The sequence below is a fragment of the Rhinolophus ferrumequinum genome, chromosome X, assembly GCF_004115265.2.
Source record: "Rhinolophus ferrumequinum isolate MPI-CBG mRhiFer1 chromosome X, mRhiFer1_v1.p, whole genome shotgun sequence".
Taxonomy (NCBI): Eukaryota; Metazoa; Chordata; class Mammalia; order Chiroptera; family Rhinolophidae; genus Rhinolophus; species Rhinolophus ferrumequinum.
In genome coordinates, this window is record NC_046284.1 from 86,938,904 (window position 1) to 86,965,694 (window position 26,791).

Consider the following 26,791-nt stretch of genomic DNA (forward strand, 5'->3'; position numbering starts at 1 on the left):
TCCTCCCCCTCCCGCATTCCCCCCCCACCACCACCGCTGGCCGCGCTCGCCCTACCGGACTGGCTCCCCGCCGACCGCCGAGCGCCCTTCTGGCGGGCTGGGAGCCGTTGCTACCGCCAGAGCGCCTCGAGGCTCCGCCCACCTCGTGCTCCCGCACCCGTCGCGCGGTGCTCCAGGTGGGTTTCTCTCTGCTCCTGCTGGGTGCGCTGCTGCCGCCAGGAGCCTTGGCCCCGCCGTGTGCCAGGGAGGACCACAGGAGGTGCCTTGGCTATATTCAAATACAAACTAAGCTTTTCACAGCCCCCTTTAACTCCGAAGTTCTATAAGTGGACCCTCATGTAGAGAAAACTCCTCGTCTGGCACTATTGATTTAAATCGTTAGCGCTTGGATTACCCATAAAGATAAAGCCAAGGTGGCTATTCACAGAATACACTTACAAAGTTGCTTCATGATGTTGTGTAGTTTTTTGACGTGTCCACTTGGTTAGGTTACAGCCCCGAGTTATTCAATCAAACATTAATCTAGCTGTTGGTGTGAAGATATTTTGATGTAATTAAAGCTCCTGATCAATTGATTTAAAGTAAGGGAGATTATTCTGGATAATCGGGGCGGGGGGGGTGCTGATCATTCCTTTCTGTCTGTGTGCCCTACAGATTTTGGATTTGCTTAGCCAACCCCACAATTGTGTAAGCCAATATCTTTGAATGAATGAATGAACAAATTTTATAGACATAGATATAATGTCCTATTGGTCTGCTTCTCTGGTGGCATCCTGACTCATAACAGATGTTTAGGCAACAAAACCTTTTTGATTTACCTGTCTGGGTTTGGCTGTGTACCCTGTGCAATTACCATGAACACATTGTCATTTTCATTGACATGTCTAGGCTAAACACAAATGTGGGCTCTTTTATATTTTGTCTGTTTTCCATATTAAAAATAATTCTATTTTATAATATGCAAATGTATGAGTTCTAAAATATTCGTAGTCCTTCACTTACATCATTTATTATACTTCACTTACTTTGAAATAATTATACATTAACAGGATCTGTACAAAATATTACAGAGCAGTCCCATGTACTTTTCCCCCAGTTTTCCCCAATGGTAATATCTTATACAACCAAGATATTGACATTGGTACAATCCACAGACCTTATTCAGATTTCACCAGTTTTACATGTAATGTTCTGTATCTGTGTGTAGTACTATGCAATTTTATCACATGTGTAGATTCGGGTAACCACCACAATCAACTGTTCCTCTACCACAAAGATTCTTCCTGCTACCCAATATAGTCACTGTCATCTCCTTCCTCTAACCCAACCTCTGGCAACCACTAACATGTTCTCCATCTCTATAATTTTGTTATTTCAAGAATATCATGTAAATGGAATCATACCTTTTGAAATTGGCTTTTCTACACTCAGCAGAATTTCCTTGAGATCCACCCCAATTTGTTGCATGTTATCAATAGGTCATTCCTTTTTATTGCTGGGTAGTAGTATTGCTATGCTGTGGATGCACTAATTTGTTTATTCACCCATTGAAGGACATTTGGGTTGTCTCCAATTTTTGCCTATTAAGAATAAAACTGCTATGAACATTCATGTAGAGTTTGTGTGTGTGTGTGTGTGTGTGTGTAAACGTAAGTTTTCATTTCTCTGTGACAAATGTCCAAGTGTGCAAATTGTTGGATGAGATGGTAAGTGTAAATTTAGTGTTATAAGAAACTGCCAAAATTTTCCAGACTGTCTGTACTATTTTACATTCCCACGAGCAATGTATGAGACATCCACTTGCTCCACATTTTTGCCGGCATTTGGTATTGTCACTATATTTTTATTTTACCCATTCTAATTAGGTGTGTAGTGATATCTCTGTTTTAAATTGCATTTCCCTAGTAGGTAGTGATGTTGAACATCTTTTCATGTGCTCATTTGTCATCTGTATCTTTTTTGGTGAAATATATGTTCATGTCTTTTGCCCATTTTCTAAATATATTATTTGCTTCTTACTGTCAAATTTTGAGAATTCTTTTTATATTCTAGATACAAGTTCTCTGTCAGATATGTGGTCTGCAAATATTTTTCCAAGTCTGTAGCTGGTCTTTTCATCTTCTTAAGAGATTTTGCAGATGAAAAATTTTAATTTTGATGAATTCCAACTTATCAATGTCTGCATTTATGTATCATCCTTTTGGTGTCACCTAGCTCCAAGTCCCACAAATTTTCTCTTATATTTCCTTTTAAAAGTGTTATAGTTTTATATTTTACATTCAAATTCATGATTCACTTTGAATTAATTTTTGTATAAAATATGAACTTAAGGTCATGGTCCATATTTTTGCCTGTGGATGTCTGATGGCTTAATCACAATTTGTTAAAATGACTATCTTTCTTCCATTGATTGCTTTTGCATCTTTGTCAAAATCAGTTGGGCATATTTGTGTTGGACTGTTTGTATGGGGCTATTTCTATGTTCTCTATTTTGTTCTATTGTTCTATGTGTCTATCCTTCTGTGAATATCAGACAGTCTTGACTACTATAGCTATAGAGTAAGCCTTAACATTGAGTTGAGTGATTCTTCCCACTTCATACTTCTTAAGATTTGTTTTAGCTATTCAAGGTCATTTGCCTCGCCACATAAATTTTGGAATGAGCTTATCTATACAGATACCTTGCTTGGATTTTTATAGGAATTGTGTTAAACTTGTATGTCAATTTGGGGAAAATTGACATCTTGACTATATTTAGTCTTCAATCCATGAACATGATATGCGTGTCTGTCCTTTTATTTAGATCTTCCTTGACTTCTTTCATCAGCATTTTGAAATTTTCAGCATACAGATCCTGTATGTGTTTTGTTAAGTGTATGCTGTGTTTCATTTTCTTTGGAGTAATCATAAATAGTATCGTGTTTTTAATGCCAGCTCCCTCATTCATTGTTCATTATTAAGTTTTGTGTGTTGATCTGGTATCCTTCGACTTTGCTGAATCCCTTATTAGTTCTAGGAGTTTTTTTTGGTAGATTCTTTGGGATTTTCTACATAGACAATCATGTTGTCTGTGAATATGAATATGGGTAGTTTTATTTCCTTTCCTATCTGTATGCCTTTTATTTCCTTTTCTTGCCTTATTGTGCAGGCTAGAACTTTCACTATTATGTCAAGTAAGAGTGGTGTGAGTGGACATGCTTCCCTGTTCCCTATTTTAGGTGGAAATGTTCCATCTTTCATCATTAAGAAAACTGTTAGCTGCAGTTTTTTTGTAGATGCTCTTTACCAAGTTGAGAACATACCCTTCTATTGTTAGTTTCTGAGAGTTTTGATCATAAATGAATGCTGAATTTTGTCAAATGCTTTTTCTGCATCAATTGATACAATTTTTCTTTTTTAGCCTGTGGATATGGTAGATTACACTGATTGAATATTGATTTTTGAACTAACCTTGCATAGTTGGAATAAGCCCCACTTGGCCATGGTAGAATTCTTTTTATACCTTTCTGGATTCTATATCACTAATATTTTGTTGTAGATGTTTGTGTCAAAGTTCATAAGAGAAGTTTTGAGGGTGTTTTTTATACTGTTTTTGTCTGGTTTTGGTATAATCCTGGCTCCATAAAAAGAGTTGTGAAGTTGTGCAGAAAACAGTTAACGTAGCAGGCCCATGGTGGGCATCTGGAAGCTTGGAGGTCCGGAGGGTTTCCACCATTCCCAGAACTGATAAAAGGGGCTCACTATGCCTAAACTGTTTGTATAAATGTGATTTATGCTGGGGCTAGAATTCAAGTCTCCTGATTTTCAAGCTGTGCAGAAAAAGAGTTAGCAGCAGGTCTGACTGCTGTTCTTTGAAAGGCCTGCTTGCAAGGCTGGTCCTTGGATGGCATCTGGAAACTTGGATTTGGGGTGAGTTCCCACCATTCCCAGGACTGATAAGAGTGGCTCACTGTGCCTAAACTGTTTGTACAAACAATATGGTTTGCGTTGAGCATCTGCTTTCCTTCTGGGAGTCTGGAATTCTGGTAAGTGCTAGGCAGAGGGTGCCTACATGACCAACTCCCAGTAAATGCCCTGGGAACTGAGTTTCTGAGGAGCTTCCCTGATAGAAGACATTCCACATGTGTTGTCACAATTCTTTACTGGAGGACTTAGGTACGTCGTATGTGACTCCACTGGGAGAGGCCTCTTGGAAGCTTGTGCCTGGTTTTCTCTGGACTTCGCCCCAAGTGCCTTTTCCCTTTGCTGATTTTGCTCTGTGTTCTCTTGCTTTAATAAATCATAGCCATGACTCTGACTATATGCTGAATTCCTAGTGAATCATTGAGGTCGGAAGTAGTCTTAGGGATCCCTGACACAGAAGTGTTCCCTCCTCTTTGGTATTCTAGAAGACATTGTGTAAAATTCGTGTTAATTCTTCAAATGTTTGGTAGAATGCTCCAGTGAAACCATGTGGACCTGGAGCTTTCTTTTTCCAAGACCTTTTAAATTACAAATCTAATTTTTTAATAGTTATTTAACTATTCAGATTATAAGTTCCATATTTGTTGAGTTTTGGTAGTTTGTGGTTTTCAAAGAATTGGGCCATTTTGTCTAAGTCGTCAAATTTATGTGCATAGAGTTTTTCATAGTATTCCTTTTTATTAAACACATCCATCACCTCACATATTTACCCCCCCGCCTTTTTGATGAAAACATTTAAGTCCTACTCTCTTAGCAAATTTCAATTATATAGTACAGTATTATCCGCTATACTCATCATGTTATACACTAGATCCTCAGACCTTATTCATCTTACAGCTAAAAGTTGGTACCCTTTTACCAACCTCTCTATTTCGCCCACCGCCCAACTCCTGGCAACCACTATTCTACTCTCTGTTTCTGTGAATTCAACTTTATTTATTTATTTTTTTAGATTCCACATATAAGTGATACCATGCAGTATGTGTCTTTCTTTGTCCAGCTTATTTCACTTAGCATAATGTTCTCCAAGTTCATCCATGTTGTCACAAATGACAGGATTTCCTTCTTTTTTAAGGCTGAATGATAGTCCACTGTACTTGATCAAAAGGACACATTTACTTGATCCACTGGCATACACTTAGGTTGCTTCCATACCTAGGCTATTTTGCATAATGCTGCAATGAACATGGGGGTGCAGATAGCTCTTTGAGGTAAGTTTTGTTTCCTTTGGATATATACCCAGAAGTGGGATTACTGGATCATATGGTACTTCGTTTCCTTTGGGGGAGTCCCTAATATCAAAGAAATTTAATAACTTGCAAGTTTCTTTTCCAAATAGTGACCGATTTTAGAGAACATTTTGTTCATGGATTGACTATATATTTGCTATGGACAGACATTCACATAGCATCTTTTTTCCAAAGAATGTGGGTACTGGGTTGAGAACTTTATTTTCCTTTCAATGGCTGCAGGATCTGTGTTAGCAAGACCCCTGTCTCGTTTGTGATATTAGTGATTTGTGTCTTCTCTCTTGTTATCTTAGTCAATCTTGCTATAGCTTTATCAATTTTATTGATCGTTTCAGAGAAACAGCTTTTTGTTTAATTGATTTTCTCTATTATTTTTCTATTTTCAATTTTATTGATTTCTGCTCTTTATTATTTCCTTCCTTCTGCTTGCTCTGAGTTAATTTTATTTTGCTCCTTTTTTTCTAGTCTCTTGAGGTGGGAGCTTACATGATTGATTTGAGACCTTCCCTCTTTTCTAATGTAAGCATTTAGTGTTCTGAATTCCCATGTCAGCACTGCCTTAGCTACATTCCACAAATTTTGATATGTTGTATTTTCATTTTCATTCAGTTCATCATATTTTTAAAAATTTCCCTTGAGACTTCCTTTTTGACCTATGGATTAATGAAAAATGTGTTGTTTAGTTTCCAAGTGTTTGGAGATTTTCCTGTTGACTTTGTTATTAGTTTCTAGTTTGATTCCATTATGGTCGGAGAATATACTCTGTATGATTTCAATTCTTTTACATTTGTTGAAGTTTGTCTTATGACCCAGAATATGAGCTATCTTGCTGAATGTTCCATGGGTATTTGAAAAGAATGTGAGTTATGCTATTGTTGGGTGGAGTGTCCTATAAATTAGATCCTGTTGCTTTATGGTGTTGTTGAACTGTATAATCTTGCTGATTTTATGTCTAGTAGTTCTATTGCTGAGAGGGGATATTGAAGTTTCCAGAAATAATTGTGGATTTGTTTCTCCTTTCAGTTCTATCAGATTTTGCTTCATGTGTTTTGAAGCTCTGTTGTTTGGTGTATACACATTTTGGATTGCTATGTCTTCGTGGTGGATTGACCCTTTTACCAATATGTAATATCCCTCTTTTGTCCCTGGTAATTTTGTTTGGTCTGAAGTCTACATTATCTGATGTAACCACTCCTGCTTTTATAAATTAATGTTTGAGTAGTATATCTTTTCTCATCCTTTTACTTTCTACCTACCGTGTTTCCCTGAAAATAAGACCTAGCCAGACAATCAGCTCTAATGCATCTTTTGGAGCAAAAATTAATATAAGACTGGATCTTATATTATAGTAAAATAAGACCCAGTCTTATGTAATATAATATAATATAATATAATATAATATAATATAATATAATGTAATGTAATATACAATACCGGTATAATATAATATAAGGTAATACCGGGTCTTATATTAATTTTTGCTCCAACAGATGCATTAGAGCTGATTGTCTGGCTAGGTCTTATTTTTGGGGAAACACGGTATCTATGTTGTTATATTTGAAGTGAATTTCTAGTAGATAGCATACAATTGGGTTATTTTTAAAAGCTGTGACTGTAATCCATGTATTTAGACTATTTTAAAATATAATTTTCTTACCTATTTTCTTTACATACATTGAACCCAACATCAGATGGTGTTAAAATATTTGCTTCAACAATCCATCATGATTTTAAAAACTCATGAAAAAAAGGCTAGTCTATTATATTTATCCCTATTTTTAAACATGTCATTGTTTTCCTTCCTTTCTGAAGCTCTAAGCTTCCTTCTGTTATCATTTCCGTCCTGTTTGTAGAACTTCCTTTAGCTCTTCATGAATGGTAAGTCTGCTAGTGAAAATTTTATAAGTTATCTGTTATCTGAAAATGTCTTTGTTTCTCTTTCATTCCTGAAGGACATTTTTGCTGAACATGGAATTCAGAGTTGGCAATTCTTTTCTTTCATCATTTGAAAAATGTACCACTTCCTTCCAGCCTTTATGATTTCAGATGAGAAATTCACTATCATCTGAATCAGTGTTCCTCTACAGGTAATGTATTTTTTTTTTTTTATCTCTAGCTGCTTTCAAGATTTTTTCTTTATCTTTAGTTTTCAGAAGTTATTTATGATGTGTCTTATGTGGATACTTTTTGGTTTTCTTATTTGGGTTTCACAGAGCTTCTTGAATCTGTAGGTTTATGGGTTTTGCCAAATTTGGGACATTTTCAGCCATTATTTCCTTGAATTCGTTTTCAGTCCCACTCTCTCCTCTCCTTTAGGGAATTCAATTATGTGAATATTAGAACTTTTGTTATTGTCCAACAGGTCCCTGAGACTCTGGGGTATATTTCCTTCATATATTTCCTCTCTTTTGCTCAGATTAGAGAAATTCTATTTTTCTGTCCTCAAGTTCACTGATTCTATCCTCTGTCATCTTCATGCCACTTTTGAGCCCATCCAATGAGTGTTTAACTTTGATTATTGTATTTTTCAATTCTATAATTTCCATTTGGTTCTTTTTTGTAACTTATATTTCTTTACTGAAATTTCATATTTTCTCCATTTGTTTCAAGAGAATTTGTAATTGCTCATTGAAGCATTTTTAATGATTACTAATCTAAAGTCCTTGTAAGATAATGCCAACATCTGACTTATTGCAGTGGTATGTCTGTTAATTGTCTCTTCCCATTCAAGTTGTGGTTTTACTAGTTCTGGATATGATGAAAACTTTCCCATTGGACATTTTGGATATTAGGAGACTCTGGATCCTATTTAAATATTCTATTTTAGCAGACAGTTATCCTATTTAGATTTAGTGCACTGGTCCTGGCCTACTTTTGTGGGCTGCGGTTATAGTGACAATTGAGTTTTCAGAACACTTGGCGATGCTATTCTGCTCTGGTTTGTTTGTGTACTAATTGAAGCCACCTTGAAAACTTAGGTGGTAGTCCACACTGTAGTTCAGTTCTCACACCACCAGGGATGTTGATTTAGTCAGTTTTACCTTTGAGTCAGTCAGGTGTCTTGCCAGGACTTCCTATGAAGATTTAAAGAATCCCTTTTTCCAGCTCTCTCCTCTCTGAGATCCTTCCTTTGCTCTCTAATTGGGGGGGTGGTGGTGGTGAGGGGCACCAACTGCCACAGCAGACCAGGGTGAAAGTCCACTCTGTCTCACTGACATGGCAACACTGGCGGTGGGGGGGGAGGCATCTCCTTGGATCCTTTGCTGATGTCAGGTGGGAGGGGAGTAGCAGATGTCCAAACTCCCCCACGAACTCTCAGCTGCCACCACTGGTGGGAGAGGAAAGTGCCTCCCCAGCCACCTGCTACTTAATGGGGTCAGGAGAACCTGTGCCTCCTGTGGCCATCTGGTGTCACCAGGTGGGGGTTGGGAGAGGCCAGGCCTGCCCAGGCTGAAAGTGCTAACCCTGGCTACCTGCCGCTGCTGGGTGGGGCATGGCAGTGTAGATTTCCTGCTGGGTAGCCGCTGATTCTGCCAGCGGGGGGCAGAGATTATGCCTCCCCTGGCAGCTTGGTGGGGTTGGGCTCCAGCTCGCTCTGCAGCTTTGCGTGGTGGGGGGTGGGGGGCATGCTTCCTCAGGCTGCCTCCAGCCGCTGGGACTCCCACTCAATCTTGGCTGGTGCTCCTGGAGGGAGAGGAAATGGTTCCCCCAGCTTCCTGAGGCTACTGAATGGGGGTCCTAAGTCTATAATCCCTACTCAGTCTGTGCTGACACCCCTGGCAGGGGTAGGGTCCGTGCTGTCAAAAGATTTCCCTCCTACTGGACTGGGTTTCTCTCCTTTCCAGGTCCTTTGACTAGGAACAGTAGGTTTTTCTTTGGTTTTGTTGTTTTTTGTTTATTTATTGTCTGCTCTGATGGGAGATTCTAGGTTGCAAGCTCCTCCGTCACCCAGTCTGGGATACTGAAAAACCAGGGAGCTCAGTGCCATGTTTCCTCAAGTCCTGAGGGTTCCAGACAGCACACATTCCTCCACCACTCTTTTTGATGAACTTTTGTATTCTTTCCAGGGATTTCAGTTTTACTTAGCAGGGAGGAGCAAAGAGAAATGAGTTTATGCCGTTTTGTCTGGAACTTGAAGTTACCTCATATTTTAAAATAAATCAACGACATGATTAATGAAGAGATTTTTGTTTCAGTTGGAAAACAAAGAATTTGACATCAGGAGTCATGACTTAAGTTTGCACTTTAAGGCCAAAATTATTCTTTTTTTTTTCTTTGTTTGTAAAATGAAATTGATGATGCTTGGACTTCGTGAAGAGATACTTTGAACAGGCACAGGGGACTGTATGTCTGTCTTTGTTGAGCCACCCGTTGATGAAACTGGATGCAAGACCTTTAAACTGCTTGTGCTGTTGTGCAGACACTACAGTGGTGTAACTTGGGAGCAATAGGCTCAGGGGACCAAAAGTGAAAAGGCCAAAGAAATACAGAAATATCACTCTTGGCAAGACCTCCCTTCCATCTTCTCTTTCCTCTCCAGTCTCCCTCTTACTCACCACACCAAATTTCACATGGTAAAAAACAGGGGGCCCCATTTTCCTTAGATAAGTAAAATAGCTCCTTTCCACATAAATTTGTCTGTGCTCTGTAATATGCATGTAAATCCACAGACAATCTGGAAGAATACAGACCAGGTTGATAATGGTAGTTACCAATGGGGAGTAGGGATCAAAGAGGGTTTTAGATTTATCTCCAATTTTTTTCAGTGGAAATAAAATGGTATTGTTTGTGTAATTAACAATTAATAACAACACAAAACAACCTATGCATCTGCCAAGCCACGTGAGAGAGTCTGATACTGAAAAGAATTTTAAGATATGCACCCTTTTTCCTCAGTCAAAAATTATTTCAAACTTGTGAAATCTGGTGATACCTACTATTTGTTCAGAACTTCACCACTATGACTCACAGGAACATTTTCAGATACAATTTGGAAAATTGCTGATTTATTCAAACAAAATAGCAATTGTAAAGGTGGCCATTTTATCTGCCTTCGTGGTTGAAATGATAACATGTAAAAATGGTCTTCAGGGGGCCGGCCCGGTGGCTCAGGCGGTTAGAGCTCCATGCTCCTAACTCCGAAGGCTGCCGGTTCGATTCCCACACGGGCCAGTGGGCTCCTAACCACAAGGTTGCCAGTTTGATTCCTCGACTCCCTCAAGGGATGGTGGGCGGCAACTAAGATTGAACACGGCACCTTGAGCTGAGCTGAGCTGCCGCTGAGCTCCCGAATGGCTCAGTTGGTTGGAGGGCATCCTCTCAACCACAAGGTTGCCGGTTCGACTCCTGCAAGGGATGGTGGGCTGTGCCCCCTGCAACTAGCAACTGGCAACTGGACCTGGAGCTGAGCTGCGCCCTCCACAACTAAGATTAAAAGGACAACAGCTTGACTTGGAAAACAGGCCTGGAAGTACACACTGTTCCCCAATAAAGTCCTGTTCCCCTTCCCCAATAAAATCTTTTTTTAAAAAAAAGGTCTTCATATGCACATAAATAAATACAAAGGAAACTACAGTGAGAAAATACAGCCAATGTGATAAGTTCATGAGTCCTGGTAGCCTCACTTGAGCCTTTGCTACATATTGATATCCAAACCAGTGCTATCAAATAGAGACAATCTGTAAAACATTGGCAGAGAACTGTTTTTCATATGTATTTTGTTAATATGGTGAATTACATTGAATGATTTTCCAATGTTAAATATATTATGCATTCCTGGCATAAAATCTACTTAATCGTGATGTGTTGTTTTTATGTATTGTTGGATTTGATTTACAAAAATTTTCTTTATAAATTTTGCATCTATGTTCCTGAGGGATTATGTTCTATAGTTTTCTTTATCTTATAAGGTCTTCATTTGTTTCCTTTTTATTTTTTATTTTTCAGTTACAGTTGACATACATCTCAGGGGTAAAACATGGTGATTAGATATTTATATAACTTACAAAGTGATCACCCCAACAAATCTAGTATCCATATTACATCATACGTACATATTACAATATTATTGACTATATTCCTTATGCTATACTTTACAACCCCATGACTATTTTGTAACTACCAATTTGTACTTCTTAATCCCTTACCCTTCTTTACCCGCCCCTCCAACTCCCCTCCCATCTGGCAACCCTCAAAATGTTCTCTGTATCTGTGAGTTTGTTTATGTTGTTTGTTTTTTTCTTTAGGTTCCACATATCAGTGAAGTCTTGTGGCATTTGTCTTTCTCTGTCTAACGTACTGCACTCAACCTAATACCCTCTAGGTCCATCTATGTTGGTGCAGATGGCAAGATTTCATTTTTGTTTATAGCTGAGTAATATTCTATTGTATACTGAGGGTGCCAAAAAACTATACACATTTTAAGCGATGTTAACACTTTGGTCAACGTTGTTCAAGCAGTAGTTCGCTGTAATCAGAAGTGTCTGGACGCTGATGGTAACCACTTTGAGCACCTCTTGTAATTGCAGAAGTCAAACGTGACTTGTATTCACCTTTTGTTATTGGTGTATATTAATACAGTTTTTTTTGTTTCTTAAAATGTGTATACAGTTTTTTGGCACCCTCTGTATATATACCACCTCTTTTTTTTTCTCTTTGTAGACAATCACATTTTTTTAATTTATTTTTATTTATTTATTTTTTTTAATTTATTGGGGTGACAATTGTTAGTAAAATTACATAGATTTTACGTGTGCAATTCTGTATCACATCATCCATAAATCACACTGTGTGTTCACCACCCAGAGTCAGCTCCCCTTCCATCACCATACATTTGATCCCCCTCACCCTCATCCCCCACCCCCCAACCCCTTTACCTTCTGGTAACCACCAAATTACGTTCCCCAGATTAATTTTCAAGCCCGTGGCCATCCTATGGTCACCGATTGCCCTCCAATCCCCTCACCCTCCCCCCCACCCCCACCCCTCCCACCCATCTAGCAACCCTCAGTTTTTCCTCATTGTCTCCCAAACTGTTTCTGATTAGTTCATTCACTTATTCTTTTCTTTAGAATCCGCGAATAAGTGAGATCATATGGTACTTATCTTTCTCTGTCTGACTTATTTCACTTAACATAATGTTCTCTAGATCCATCCATGTTGTTGCAAATGGTAAGATTTCTTTCTTCTTTATGGCTGCATAATACTCCATTGTATAAATGTACCACAGTTTCTTAATCCAGTCATCTACCGATGGGCATTTTGGTTGTTTCCATGTCTTAGCTATTGTGTATAGTGCTGCAATAAACATAGGAGTGCATAAAGATTTTTGAATTGAAGTTTTGGATTTCTCCGGATAGATACCTAGGAGTGGAATTACTGGATCATAAGGTAGTTCCATTTTCAGATTTTTGAGATACCTCCATACTGTTTTCCATAGCGACTGCACCAATCTGCAATCCCACCAACAGTGCACAAGCGTTCCCTTTTCTCCACATCCGCGCCAGCACTTGTTGTTTGTTGATTTATTGATGATAGCCATTTTGACTGGGGTGAGGTATACCACCTCTTCTTTATTCATTCTTCCATTGATGGACATCCAAGTTGCCTCCATTTCTTGGCTGTTGTAAATAATGCTAGAATGAACATATGGATGCACATGTCCCTTTGAAGTAGTATTTTGGGTTTCTTTGGATAATTACCTAGAAGTAAATTTACTGGGTCCTTCTTTGTCTCTTGTTACAGCCTTTGTTTTAAAGTCTATTTTGTCTGGTGTAAGTATTGCTACCCCAGATTTTTTTTTTCATTTCCATTTTCATTAAAAACCTTTTCCCAATCCCTTTAGTTTCAGTCCATGTGTGTCTTTCGATGTGAAGTGAGTCTCTTGTAGGCAGCATGTGTAAGGGTCTTGTTTTCTTATCCATTCAGCCACCGTGTCTTTTGATTGGAGGATTCAATCCATTTACATTGAAAGTAATTGTTGATAGATATGTAGTTATTGCTATTTTATTATTCATATTTTTAATCTTTTTTCTTCTCCTTAAAGAAGTCCCTCTAACGTTCCTTGTAATACTGGTTTGGTGGTGATGAACCCCTTTAGCTTTTTTCTTATTTGGGAAGCTCTTTACCTGAACTTGGATTCTAAATGATAGCTTTGCTGTGTAATCTTGGTTGTAGTTCCTTGGTTTTCATCACTTTGAGTATTTTGTGCCAGTCTCCTCTGGCCTATAAAGTTTCTATTGAGAATTCAGCCGACAGTCTTATGGGAGCTCACTGCTTTTTTTCTCTTGCTGCTTTTAAGATCCTTTCTTTGTCTTTAATACTTGGCATTTTAATTATGATGTGCCTTGGTGTGAGCCTCTTTGGATTCATCTTGTGTGGGATTCTCTGTGCTTCCTCGACTTGTATGTCTATTTTCTTCCCCAGGTTAGGGAAGTTTTCTGTCATTATTTCTTCAAATAGGTTTTCAATTCCTTGCTGTCTTCTTCTGGTACCCCTATGATTCGAATGTTATGTTTGATGTTCCAGGGGTCTCTTAAACTATCCTCACTTTTTTGGATCCTTTTCTCTTTTTGCTGTTCTGATTGGGTATTTTCTGCTACCTTATCTTCTAAATCACTGATTCGATTCTCTGCTTCATGTATCTACTGTTGATTTTCTCTAGTGTATTCTTTATTTCAGTTATTGCATTCATAATTTCTGACTGGTTCAATTTTCATGTTTTATGACTCCATTTTTATGTTTCCTACCTCTTTGTTGAAGTTCTCCCTGAAATCATTGGGCATTCTTATAAGCAGAGTTTTGAACTCTGCATTGGGTAGATTGCTTGTATTCATTTTGTTTAGTTCTTTTTCTGGAGCCTTGTTCTGTTCTTTTATTTGGGACCTGTTTCTTTGTCTCCCCATTTTGGTTCCCTCCCTGTGTTTGTTTCTATGTATTAGGTAAGGCTGCTGTCTCCCAGTCTCAGTAGAGTGGCCTTATGTAGTAGGTGTGCTGTGGGACTCAGTGTCACAGTCTCCCTGGTCACCAGAAGTGGGTGCTCCAGGTGTGTCCCTTCTGTGGGTTTGTGCCCTCCTATTGTAGTTGAGCCTTGGTTGCTGTTTTCATGTCAATGGGAGGGATTGACCCTCGGGCTGATTGGTTGTAAGGACTGGCCATGATTACAGTGGAAGAGCTGCTGTGCAGGGGCTGACCCTATGGAGCAGGATTCACTTTAGGAGGACTCTGGTGCCTGTCCAGTCTGCCCTTTGGGTGTTTTGTTTATGGAGATGGTTGGGTGGTGCCCTGGTGTGGTCTGAAGCTGACCACCGAGTGTGTTGGTTCTGGAGCTTCTTGGGAGGGGCTCTGTTGCGGGCCAAGTTCAGCCACTGCCTGTGCTTTGCCCAGGGCCACTTGATATGAGCTACAAAGCGATCTGCAGATGGTTGCCACTTACACTGGGCTTGGAGGTACCTGGCAGAGGCTAAACTGCGAACTAAGACTGGCTGCTGCTAATGCCGGGCTTAGGGCTGCTTAGCAAGAGATATGGGGCATGCTGAGGCCAGATGCTGCTTGTTTGGGGTTTGTGAACCTCTGAGAGATTTTAGGAAAGTGTGCAGTATAAGCCAAGACAGGCCGCTTGTATGGTAAAGCCACTGGAAGTGGCTTGGGTGGGCCCGCTAGTTCTGCGGAGAACTTTTAATTCATAAGACCTTACCTGTGAAAGCTATAATCATGGGAGGAGGAAGAATATCAGTATTTCTGGAGCATCTCCCGTGTTCCAAGTGCTTAACTTATATTTTCTCATCTAATCCTCCCCCAAACCCTCAAGATAGTAATAATTATTCCCATTTTACAGGTTAGCAAACTGAGGCTCAGAGAGACAATAGCTTTCTCCATATCATTAGTGGACAGGAGGTACAATTCAAAACAAAATGCTTTCTACTCTTGTGTAGGTTTCAGTATTTAAAGCATCCACTGTTTTTATCCCAAGGGAGAGTGGAAACTGCCAACTAACATAGCCCTCATTAAACATTTGTGGCATGAGGAAATGATTTACAGATGGAGAAATGCACACCTGTTTCTTGAAATACTTCCTTTTTAAGTGTCAACTTAAATTGAACTGGAGAACTAATTTTCTTACAATAACTGAAAACAGTTTAGTGGAATCAGGCAATAGCGTACACTCGGTGGATGAGTTATAAGCAATGAAGCTTCCTTTTACCAGATGGTTAATGACCTTCATAGGCCAAATATGTTTTAATGATGATGTAACAGATTGATAATATTGACTCTCTCTTCCTGGAAGCTTGTCTGGGCTTGTGATTTATTTTCACAAAGAACAGTGTTCACTGATGGAAATTAAAAACAAAACAAAACACCAACCATCACTGTAATGGTCCATTTTATGTGTCAACATGGCTAGGCTATAGTCCCCAGTTATTCAGTGAAATACTAATCTAAGTAGGAATGTTTTGTAGTTGTGATTTAAGTCTCTAATCAGTTGACTTTAAGTAAGGAAGATTATCCTAGATCATCAGGGTGGGCCTGGATCAATCAGTTGAGAGCCTTAAGAGCAGAACTGAGGCTTCCGTGAAGAAGAAAGTCTACATGTGGATGGCAGCAGCAGCTGTGTCTAAGAATTCCAGTCTGCCTTTTCTGATGCTCTGCTCTACAGATTTCAGGTTTTGGACTTGCCTAGCCAGCCCCCACAATCATCTCAGCCAATTTGTTGCAATAAAATTCTGTGTGTGTGTGTGTGTGTGCGTGTGTGTGTGTGTGTTATATAATATATACAAATTCTTTACACACACGCACACACACACCCCTCCTAAAATTTGGTTTCTCTGGTGAAATCCTGAATGATACAATCACTGTCTTTTATATAGAAATCCAGAATCTATATGCACTTAAGAAAAACATTAATTTTGCTTGAACTTTGTGTTCTCTCTAGATTGAATTCTTCTAAATCTGAAATTTCGAAAGGGATTAAGAAAGTGTCTGATTCCAGAGAATGCTCAACTTCAGAGACTAACCATCATTTTCCATATTACAAGTAAACTGCACCGTGTATGGCTTAGGAGAGAGTGGTTCCTCTTGGGTACCATCATCTACGGTGAGTTCTCCGAAGTCTCTGTATTCAGCTTTCTGAAGATAGAAGCACCACGACCTGTGAGACAGAAGCTGGTGAAAACTGTTCCAGGTCTTCTAGGCTCTATCTCAGTTTGTTCATAAATCCGGCACATCTTGTGGGATATAAGAACCAGTTTGTTTTAATCACATCAGCAATAATTTTGTTCCTGACGTTCTTCAGAAATTTCTTGGGAATGTTTTACTTCTTTGGGAGACCTTACCTAAATGATCGTATCCCATTCTTTATTGCTCTGAAGAAACTTTTGGGTTCCATGTGTTCTTAAACTTCGCCCCTCCCATCTGTTTATGGAATATTCCAAACTAAAGAGATGGTAAGCTTCACGTGGCAAATACTGCTAGTTGCTTACCCAATATTCATTCTTTTCATATTTACTGTCAGAATCTCAGTTTCTCAGGGAGACAATATGCCCAGTAAGAATACTCACCTCCCTATACTAGAACGTAGGATTGCCATGTGATCCAACTCTGGCAAATAAGATGTAAGTAGAAGTCTCCTGAGTGAGGCTGCTGGGAAAGCTTTTGTTTTGCTGATGGAAAGGGACTTAGCTGGCCCTTTGCCACTCTTTCTACCTAGAATGCAGTCACAGTACTTAGAGGTATGAGAGCCATCTTACCAGTGTAAAGAGAAAGCTACATATTTCGGATGACAGATCAGGAAGATGGAAAGAGCCTAGCACCTTAAAGGTGCTGTGGAGTTGCTGGGCTGCCTAGCTGCCTACCTCGAGAGTGTGCATGTCGTTCTTCCTCTTCCTCCCACGCCCCTCCTTCTCCTCTTTCTCCTCTTCCTCCTTTCCTTTCCCTCCCCCTCCTTCTCCACCTCTTCTCCTCTCTCCTTTCCTTCTCCCACTCCCACTCCCTCGTCTTCTCCTTCTCCTCTTCCTTCTTCTTTTTGGTACGCTGCTAACAGTTCCTTCCATCCACCTACCCCAGTCCTACAGGGTTCAGGTCGTGGGTTCAGTACTCATAGGACTTCAATAGAAGTTACTGATTGGCATTAGAGTACTAGAGCCCCCTCAGTCATGTTCATATATGTATTCATCCAACAGGTATTTATTTGCCTCAGGCAGTATTTGGCTGCTAGGGACCAGGAGGGGGTAGGTACAGAAGTCTTGGTTTCTGTCTACAGAGAGTTTTGTGTCATTTTGGAAAAATAAGACACAAGAGGGGCGGCTGGGTGGCTCGGGTGGTTGGAGCGCTGTGCTCCAAACACTGAGGTCGCTGGTTCGATTCCCACATGGGCCAGTGAGCTGCACCCTCTGCAACTAGATTGAGAACAACAGCTTGACCTGGATCTGAGCTGCCGTGAGCAGTCGGCAGCCAGCGTAAGCCACCATGGACTGCTATGTGCTGTCACGGGCTGCTGTGTGCTGCCGTGGGCTGCTGTGTGCTGCCGTGGGCTGCTGTGTGCTTTCACGCGCTGCTGTGTGCTGCCGTGGGCTGCTGTGTGCTGTCACGGGCTGCTGTGTGCTGCCGTGGGCTGCTGTGTGCTGCTGTGGGCTGCTGTGTGCTGTCACGGGCTGCTGTGTGCTGCCGTGGGCTGCTGTGTGCTTTCACGCGCTGCTGTGTGCTGCCGTGGGCTGCTGTGTGCTGTCACGGGCTGCTGTGTGCTGCCGTGGGCTGCTGTGTGCTGCTGTGGGCTGCTGTGTGCTGTCACGGGCTGCTGTGTGCTGCCGTGGGCTGCTGTGTGCTGCTGTGGGCTGCTGTGTGCTGTCACGGGCTGCTGTGTGCTGCCGTGGGCTGCTGTATGCTGTCACGGGCTGCTGTGAGCAGCTGGCCGGTCGGTGGCCAACAACCGACTAACTCAGCCAGGTAGAGCACGGTGATCATACTACCAGCATGGGCCAGTGAGCTGCGTCATCCACAACTAGACTGAGAACAACGACTTGACTCGGAGTTGGGGGCGGGGGGAAGAGGAGGAGAAGGGAAAAAAATTAAGACACAAGAAAAGTAAATACTTCAAGATTTTGTATGATTAAGGAGGAGAATAGCTAACACTGAGGCTAGTACTTTTACTTATTTTATTTCACTGAATACTCAAAATAACTGCAAAGCAGGCATAATTCTCATTTTACAGATGAGAAAATGAAAAACGTAACATAGCTTGTGAAGATCTACACAGGTTGTATGTAGCAGAATGTAAATCAAACCCAGGTCTGATGGTTCTCAAATCCACACTTGTTCTTTGCAACTCTGACACGACTAGTACGAATGATCAGGGGTCCGCAGCTTACTGGATGATATAAAACTTGGGCCAGTCCTGAAGGAAGGGAAGAAATTGAAGCTTGGGCATAAGGGAGTGAGAAAAGGGGGAGAGTGGTCACGGGATTCCAGGCATGGAGAGGAATATAAGCAAAGCCCCGTTTTCATTGATCATGCCCTGTTTGATAGCCACGATGTTAAATGATTGCTAAAGCAGAGAATTGAGTTCTTCAAACAAATAAGTATCTGTTGACTTATCTCAGCATCCTGTGATAGCCACTGTGGGGATATACAAAGGTTAATTTTGTGAAAATACTCGACATGTAGGTGCTGCTCAGTTTTTTACCATTGTTTTTATTCTTTAAGAAAGTCGTCCCAGGCTTCAAAACAGAAGCGAGCATCATTTGGCTTACTCAGAAAGCTGACAGTGTAGCTTGGGAGAGGATGAAATGATTTACAATTCAATACAAATGATAACCAAGCCACCCCAAAGGCTATAAGCTCTGAATTACTAATCTCCTTTGCCCTGCAGTGTATGGGATACACCGAATGAAGCAGTCAGAGGTCTCCCCAGAGGAGGCTGACTAGTAACCATGAGGCCAATGGCACACATTCTGTTGATAAGGATGGGCATAAAAAGGAAAGGGTAGAGAACAATTTCAACAATAGGGTTAGTTAAGTGCTGCCTAATGGAGGTGAAAAAAAAAAAAACCAGTCTAAGATGACCCCAAACCTTCAATGGTATAACTGAGATAATTGCATATCATCAATGGAAATGAGGGTGCGAAGACCGGGAGGCCATCTGGGAAGAAGGAATGTGATGAGTTCAGTTTAGTACTTGGTGAGAGCAGGAGAACAATTATTTAACTGTTCAAGTGAATATATTTGATACAGTTGAAGATTGAGGAAAAGAAGTCAGATGAACAGTTGTGTTTAATGGTGCCAGTTGAAGCCGTGAGAAAGTTTCATGTACCTAAAGGAGAACACACAGGGACAAAAGCAGAGGACTCAAGACTGAACCTTGTACCACGATGACAGCTGAAGTGGAAGAGGGAAAAGGAAAGGCAGAGAAAGAAAGCAATGGGGAGCTAGCTGAAGAGACTAAGTCTCAAAGAAGTAGGAAAAATGCAGGCTAGCACAGTGCGTGGCCCAAGCAGTGCTCTTGAGTTCATGGATGGTGGAGAACTGCATTCATTATCACAGGAAGCAAGTGGGAGAAACTTTGAAGAACAAAGGAGTGATTATCACTGAAAAATGCTACAGGCAACAAAGTGTGATTTAAAAAAACAAACAACCAATAGATCTTGACAAGAAGATTTAGAGGCACTCTTCTGAGGTGCAAGTGACATGGACTCCGATAGCATTCTTATGAGGTAAAAAAGGAGTAACGCACATGAACTGCAATAAAAGATGTACCACTGGCTTGATAGTCGGTTCCTATCCCTTCATCAATTCGAAGTTCTTTCTCAACTCTCTCAGTCCCTCAGGAAACGTCTTGATATCTGGACCTCAGGTCTAAGGTATCCAGCCATCTATGGTCATCTCCCTCCAGTCATCTCTGGGCATTAACTTTTTTGCTTTCCCTGAATTCCACCCTAAGTTAAAACAAAACAAAACAAATCACCAATGAGTCTTTGGAAAAGTATTCCCATGATTTTTTTCTACTTGTTATTACTCTGTCTTTTTTACTCTACCACCTTTTTTCTGCTTCTGTATCCCCCAATTTTTATTTAAAAAACAGATAATATATTTACAAAGTTCAAAAATCAAAACTGTAAAAAGATATACATTTAGAAGTCTTATTCCCATTTCTCACCCCACCCCCTCATTTCCTCTTGCTTCCTGTGGGTAACTTTTCTTCGTTTCTCATTTGTCCTTTCAGCGGTTCTTTATACAAAAGTAAGCATGCGTATATGCACTTATTATCTCTCCTTTTCTTGTACATAAGATAGTACAGTGGGTACACTGTTCTGGACCTTGGTTTTGTAACCTCAAAGTAACATTTCTCCTTATCAGTGCATACAGATAGATCTTTGGTTTTTTGTTTTTAATTCATGCTATGTATTTATTTATTTATTTTATTAGTTTCGGGTGTATAAAACAATGCAATAGTTAGACATTTATCATTTATATCCCTCACGCAGTGACAACCCTCCTCCCCCAATCTATTACCCCTCTGACATCGCATACATCCGTTACATTTCCACTTACTTCATGCTATTTAAATGTTTCTCTGCGTGGCCGGTTGGCTCAGTTGGTTAGAGCTCCGTGCTCATAATACCAACGTCACCGGTTCAATCCCCACATGGAACAGTGAGCTGTGCCCCCCACAACTAGATTGAAAACAACGACTTGACTTGGAGCTGATGGATCCTGGAAAAACACACTGTTCCCCAATAAAAATTAAAAAAAGTTTCTCTGCCCATTTTGATCTTCTTTCCTCCCACCCCCTTTAATACTCTGTACAGTCACCTTGTTTAGGCTTTCTAACTGCCTGAAGGGCCATTTGTATTTTGAAAAATACCCACGATTAATTTTGATATACCACTCCCTCTGTAATAGTGGTTAAGAGACAGACATCAGTTTAAACCCAATCTCTGCCACTTACTTGTTACGGTAATGCTGGTCTTTAGGGGAATGGAAGCTCAGAGTCACTCTTTTCTCCCATCCCCACCTCCACTCCTCAAAGAGTGCTGGTCTGTGTCCATCTGACACCCTACAAAATGTATTATTGACATATATTTTCTCCCATTCAGTAGGTGGCCTTTTTGTTTTATTGATGGTTTCTTTTGCTGTGAAAAAACTTTTTAGTTTGATATAATCCCATGTTTATTTTTTATTTTACAAACTAATAAATAAAAAATTTAAAAAATAGAGTGCTGGTCTGGATTGGGAATATTCCAGGGCACTAGGTTGAACCTCAATCACAGTAGGAGGCACTTTGAGAGGAGTAGAAGTAAGTGGTTCTTATAGGTTGTCTCTATCTTCTGTTAGTGCCTTCTTGCGCATCCTTCCTTTGCAGAAGCCATGTTCTAGGGGCAGTGGCTCCCAGGCCTCAAGACAAATGGTCTTTCTTTCCCTCTAGTATCCCTAGGTAGGGCCTTGTCATGTCAGAGAAGATAGAGCCATACCTAGAATGTGGGCTTTGGGGACCTCAGGCCTACCTAGCATAGGAAAACTACTGTGAGCCAGCCTCACTCGTTTCAGTGGTACACTGGAGTCTGGGGCCAAAGCCCCAGCTAATATAAAAGGGTCACTTTGTTCTTTACTCCAGGCATAGATTTCCCTCAGAGACCTCTTGGAACCAGGTAATCAGGGTGGGAACCTGCTCCATCCTGGCTAAATACACCCTCAACCATATTGATCTCATCCTTTAATAGATTTCTACATACCAATCTCAAACATGTGACCCTAAACAAATGAGGTACTAAATCTAAGTTTAAATTTCTTCATCTGGCAAAATGGGACCAATGATACGATCTTCATTTGATGTGAAGGTTAAACGGCTTAGAGAATGCAAAGTATTTAACACAGTGCCTGGCTGTTATAGCAGATGCTCAATAAACTGTTGCTATTATTTTTACTATTGCTATTATTGCTGAGCTGTATGTGTAGGGGTTAAGAGCATGGATTTTGGAGTTAAACTGCTCTTTCCAGCCTTGGGTTCAGACTCTGCACTTAGCATCTTTTTGACCATAGGCAAATTAGCTAAACTCTGTAAGCTTCAATGTCCTCACTCATAAAAATAGGGACAATAGTAGTACTGCTCCCATAGGGTTGCTGAGAGGATCAGATGAGATTTTATATGTAAAATGCTTAACGCAGAGGCTGACATAATAAGTAGCTGATCCACGTAACAGCATTTAAAAACCCAAACCCAACTACACTTAAATGATTTCTGCCACTTCAGATGAGGTGGGAGCTACCTCTCTTCACATAAAATTGAGGGATGGGGGTAGGAACGGAATATTTTCCCATAAAAACACACTCATTTAAAATTTAACAGGGTAGATGAAGAATCCCAGGTAGGCCTCAAATGCTGCCCAATCTATTGCCATAGCCTTCAGTTATTTAATTTGCTTTACAAATACATGTCAATGCCAGGGGGTTTGTAAATACAATACACTTGAGCAAAGAAATGTAAAGGAGGTCAGCATTGGTTTTTAATTTCAAGAAGCTGAGCCCTTCAAGTCAGAAATGTCACACTCTTCAAACCTAAGCACTACATTTAAGCACGAGTTTTTTGTGTGTTAATGTGCTTTTAAAACAGTAATGGAAAGGGAGTGACCATATGCCACCTGAATCCTGTTGTGCTACCATTATTACTACTTAGAAGGCAAAGAAATACCTTCTAAATAAGAAATTACAATTAAATCTCGTGAAGACATCAATCTATTAATACTGAAGAAACAGAAAGAAAACCCATTTAAATAAAGGTAGAGTGTGCATTTGGGATTGTACCTTTCCGTCAAATTGTAGGTTTACAATTAAGCCTTTGTTCCAGGAAAGAAATAAAAGCCATTGTTAGCACATTCTCCCCCAAATTTGGAGCAACATTGAACACTTTTCTGGAAAACCCTGCACATGTTTTGTTGATGATGGCCAAGCTCGTCCCTGAACACTAGAAGTGGGAAGACGTCAAGAGCTAAAGAGGGAGGGTTACAGATCTCAGGGGGACTCAGTGACTAACTCTCCCCACAAGCCCAAAACAAGTAGCTGACTGCTTTGTAACTCAGGCAGGCATCAACAAATCACCACTCCGGTTTTATGCAATATGTTTCCTAATTGAATAAAACAACTTGAATACGAAAACACATCAGAAGAAAAGTCAGAAACTGCCATGCTCTTACCTTTGTTTCCAATGAATATCGCTGATGGTCTTAAAGCCCCCTGGGAGAGACTCAGTGGGCAGACTGCTGTTACTATTTCAACACAAAAGGGGCCGGTGGTGGGAAAGCAATTATTGTAGAATGTTTTTTATTCCAAAGCCAATCAAAGACAGTATGTGAAGAGAGGAATTACATAAAAGACTCAAGTCTGCTAGAGTAGAATGAAGCACTAGATTGTGTCATTCAATCAAAAACATTAATTAAATATAGATCACATTACTGGAACCTAAGCTACTCTCTAGGAAGACAAAGATTTCTAAGCCTTGATTCTAGTGCTTGAGGAACTGGTGCGCCAGTTTCTCAAACTTGAATGTGCATATGAATCCGTTCAACACCTTGTTAAAATGCAAAAGCTTGTTGAACAGAACTGGAGTGGTGGGTGAGCACTAAGTCTATACAGAGTGCTGTGTGAGCACTAAGCAGGGAATACACCATTAAGATTGTTAGAAAAGATTGTATATAGGAGGAGCCGGATGAACTGAGTCTTGTTCTCCAGGTGGTCATGGCAGAAAGTCAAGAGGTCAATATTGTAGCTCAGTGATTACGGTGTGAGTTGCACAGCATATCTAAACTTTCAAACCCTCAATTTTTGCATCTGTAAAATGGATTGAAAAGGTCCAGACCCTTCAGAGTCCTAAAACTAGATGACTCTAATTAGATAAAATTTTATTTTAGTTTATCTATTTTCACTCAGAAGAATATTATGATTTATTCAACTTCACTTCCATGTCACATAAAATAGCGAGCTAATTATCATTAGAGGACTCTAGGGAAAATAATCCAAAGATACATCACCTTCCTGCTTCTGATTCAACAGACAGGGAGAAGGACTTCGGAAAATTTGTAGGTAGAAGCACCCTAAAAAGTCTGAATCCTGGTCATAGCTTGTATGCTAATATGCTTGGCATTTAGGTGACATCCTGGGAACAACCTTACTTCTCTTTTTCACCTTACATGGGAAAAAAATGGGACCTGTGAACCTGACCCAACTTTTTAAGAAGTGAGCGGCTGGTGACAGCAAAAATAGCACTTATTAAGAGCTTATCACAGGCCAGGCACTGTTCCAAACTCTTTACATGTATTGACTCATCTCTCACAACAACCCTATTAAGTAAATATTATCCCCGTTCTACAGATCAGAAAACTGGGGTACAGACAGGGGAAATGAGGCACAGAAAAGGTATGTTGCTGGGAAAACTATGGAGAAAAATTATGTCCTATCTCTCCCCTCTGACTGAAGGAGAAATATATCTCTCTGTGAGTCCCCAAGTGATGTAGGGGACTTTTGAGTGAGTGAGTGAGTGCCGGGGATCATGTCTCGTGAGACCGCAGAATGGAAACATGGACCCAGGAGAGGCAAAGAGTTTTACAAAGAGGATAGTTTATTGAAAGCAAAGCGTTAGAGCTCCCGAGCAGGAGGGGGTCCCGAATGGGGGTGCCCCGTGACTGAGGCAAAAGCTCTTACTTTTATACCTTGCCTTGCCTGTTTGGGGAAGGGGAGCTGTTTGAAGAAGGGAACTGGCGCCTTCTAATGCAATTCGTCTACCAGGTTTGTTCTGCTTGCCCATCCTGAAGGAATTAGCAAAGTCACCCACTCTTATCTATCAGATCTGCTCCATTTGTCAGGACAAAAGGGATTTTATGATTAATCTCAAGGTGTTGTTACATTATGTTCTGGAGAGAAGGAGTGATTTGAAAACCTGGAGTTTCAGGATATGGCTGTCTTTTGTTTATTCCACCAGGGACCTCCCTGTCTACCTAGCGACATGCTAGCTAACCTGTCTCATGATCATCTATTTACTAATCTTGCACTGGTGTGTTTTACCTGCCTAACCCACATACAGAGAGTGCCAATAAAATGTATACACATTTTAAGAAAGGAAAAAACAGTGTTAATGTATACCAATAACAAAAGATGACTACAAGTCACTTTTTACTTCTACAATTACAAGAGGTGCTCAAAGTGGTTACCATCAACGTCCAGACACGTCTTATTATGGCAAATTACTGCTTGAGCAACGCTGACCAAAGTGTCCACTTGTATACATTTTATTTTTGGCACCCCTTGTATATCCTATATTAATTTATTTGTTTGTTTGTTTCAGGTGTACAAAACAATGTAATAGTTAGACATTTACACCCTTCACTAAGTGATAAGCCCCCAATCGACTACCCCTCTGACATCAAATATAGTTGTTACAATTCCACTGACTATATTCCCTATTTTGTACTCCACATCCCTTGACCATATATGTGTATATATATCCCATGTGTACACACACACACACACACACACACACACACACACACACACACAGGGTGCCAAAAAAATGTATACGCATTTTAAGAAAGGAAAAAACTGTATTAAAATTGTGATACTCAGGGGGCTGGCCCGTTGGCTCAGGTGGTTGGAGCTCTGTGCTCCTAATGCCGAAGGCTGCCGGTTCAATTCCCACATGCGTCAGTGGGCTCTCAACCACAAGATTGCTGGTTCGACTCCTTGACTCCCACAAGGGATGGTGGGCTCCACCCCCTGCAACTAACAACAGCAACTAACAACGGCAACTGGATCTGGAGCTGAGCTGCACACTCCACAATTAAGATTGAAAGGACAACAACTTGACTTGGAAAAAGTCCTGAGAGTACACACTATTCCCCAATAAAGTCCTGTTCCCCTTCCCCAATAAAAATCTTTAAAAAGAAAATTGTGATACTCAATATATACCGATTAACAAAAGATGAATACAAGTCACATTTGACTTCTGCAATTACAAGAGGTGCTCAAAGTGGTCACCATCAGTGTCCAGACACTTCTGATTACAGCGAACTACCGCTTGAGCATAGATAACATCTCTTAAAAAGTGTATATATATTTTTTGGCACCCCCAGTATATATATATATATGATGTTGTATACCTGAAATTAAAATAATGTTGAATGTCAACTGTAATTGAAAAAATTAAAAATGGAGGGAGGTGTTAGATGGTTGATGAACTCATCATGGTGATCACTTCTTAAGGTATATAAATGTTGAATAAGTATGGTGTACACCTGAAACTAATATAATATTGTATGTTAGCTATATTTTAATAAAAATCTTTTTAAAAAAACAAAAATAAAAGGCTATAACAAGAGACAGAGAGGAGATCCAAGATGGCGGAGTAGATAAACACCATGCCTCCTTCCGTAAACACATTACAGTTACATCTAAATTATAGATATATTATAAATTTAGATGTATTATACAAATTATATATATTTATAAATTATAAATTATATAGGTGCCAAAAAATAATTTATAATTTATAAATTATAATTTATAAATTATAAATTATAATTTATAAATTAACCTGGAGAACC

General features: G+C 40.1%; 1 protein-coding gene and 1 long non-coding RNA gene across 3 annotated transcripts in view; one reads left to right on the top strand and one right to left on the bottom strand.

Annotated features, from left to right (window-relative positions):
- JADE3 (jade family PHD finger 3) overlaps window positions 1-105 on the bottom strand; it is a 142,638-nt gene extending 142,533 nt beyond the window's left edge. The window contains exon 1 of one of the 2 annotated variants that reach the window (XM_033105531.1): window positions 56-105. The gene's annotated coding sequence lies outside the window, so the exon portion shown is untranslated. The remainder of the gene's footprint in view (window positions 1-55) is intronic. The other variant, XM_033105512.1, reaches the window with a different exon arrangement.
- Window positions 64-16,254, top strand: LOC117022193 (uncharacterized). Its single transcript, XR_004423003.1, has 3 exons — window positions 64-176; window positions 7,166-7,300; window positions 16,144-16,254. It is a non-coding gene; the product is annotated as an uncharacterized LOC117022193 (long non-coding RNA).
- The last annotated feature ends 10,537 nt before the right edge of the window (window positions 16,255-26,791 follow it).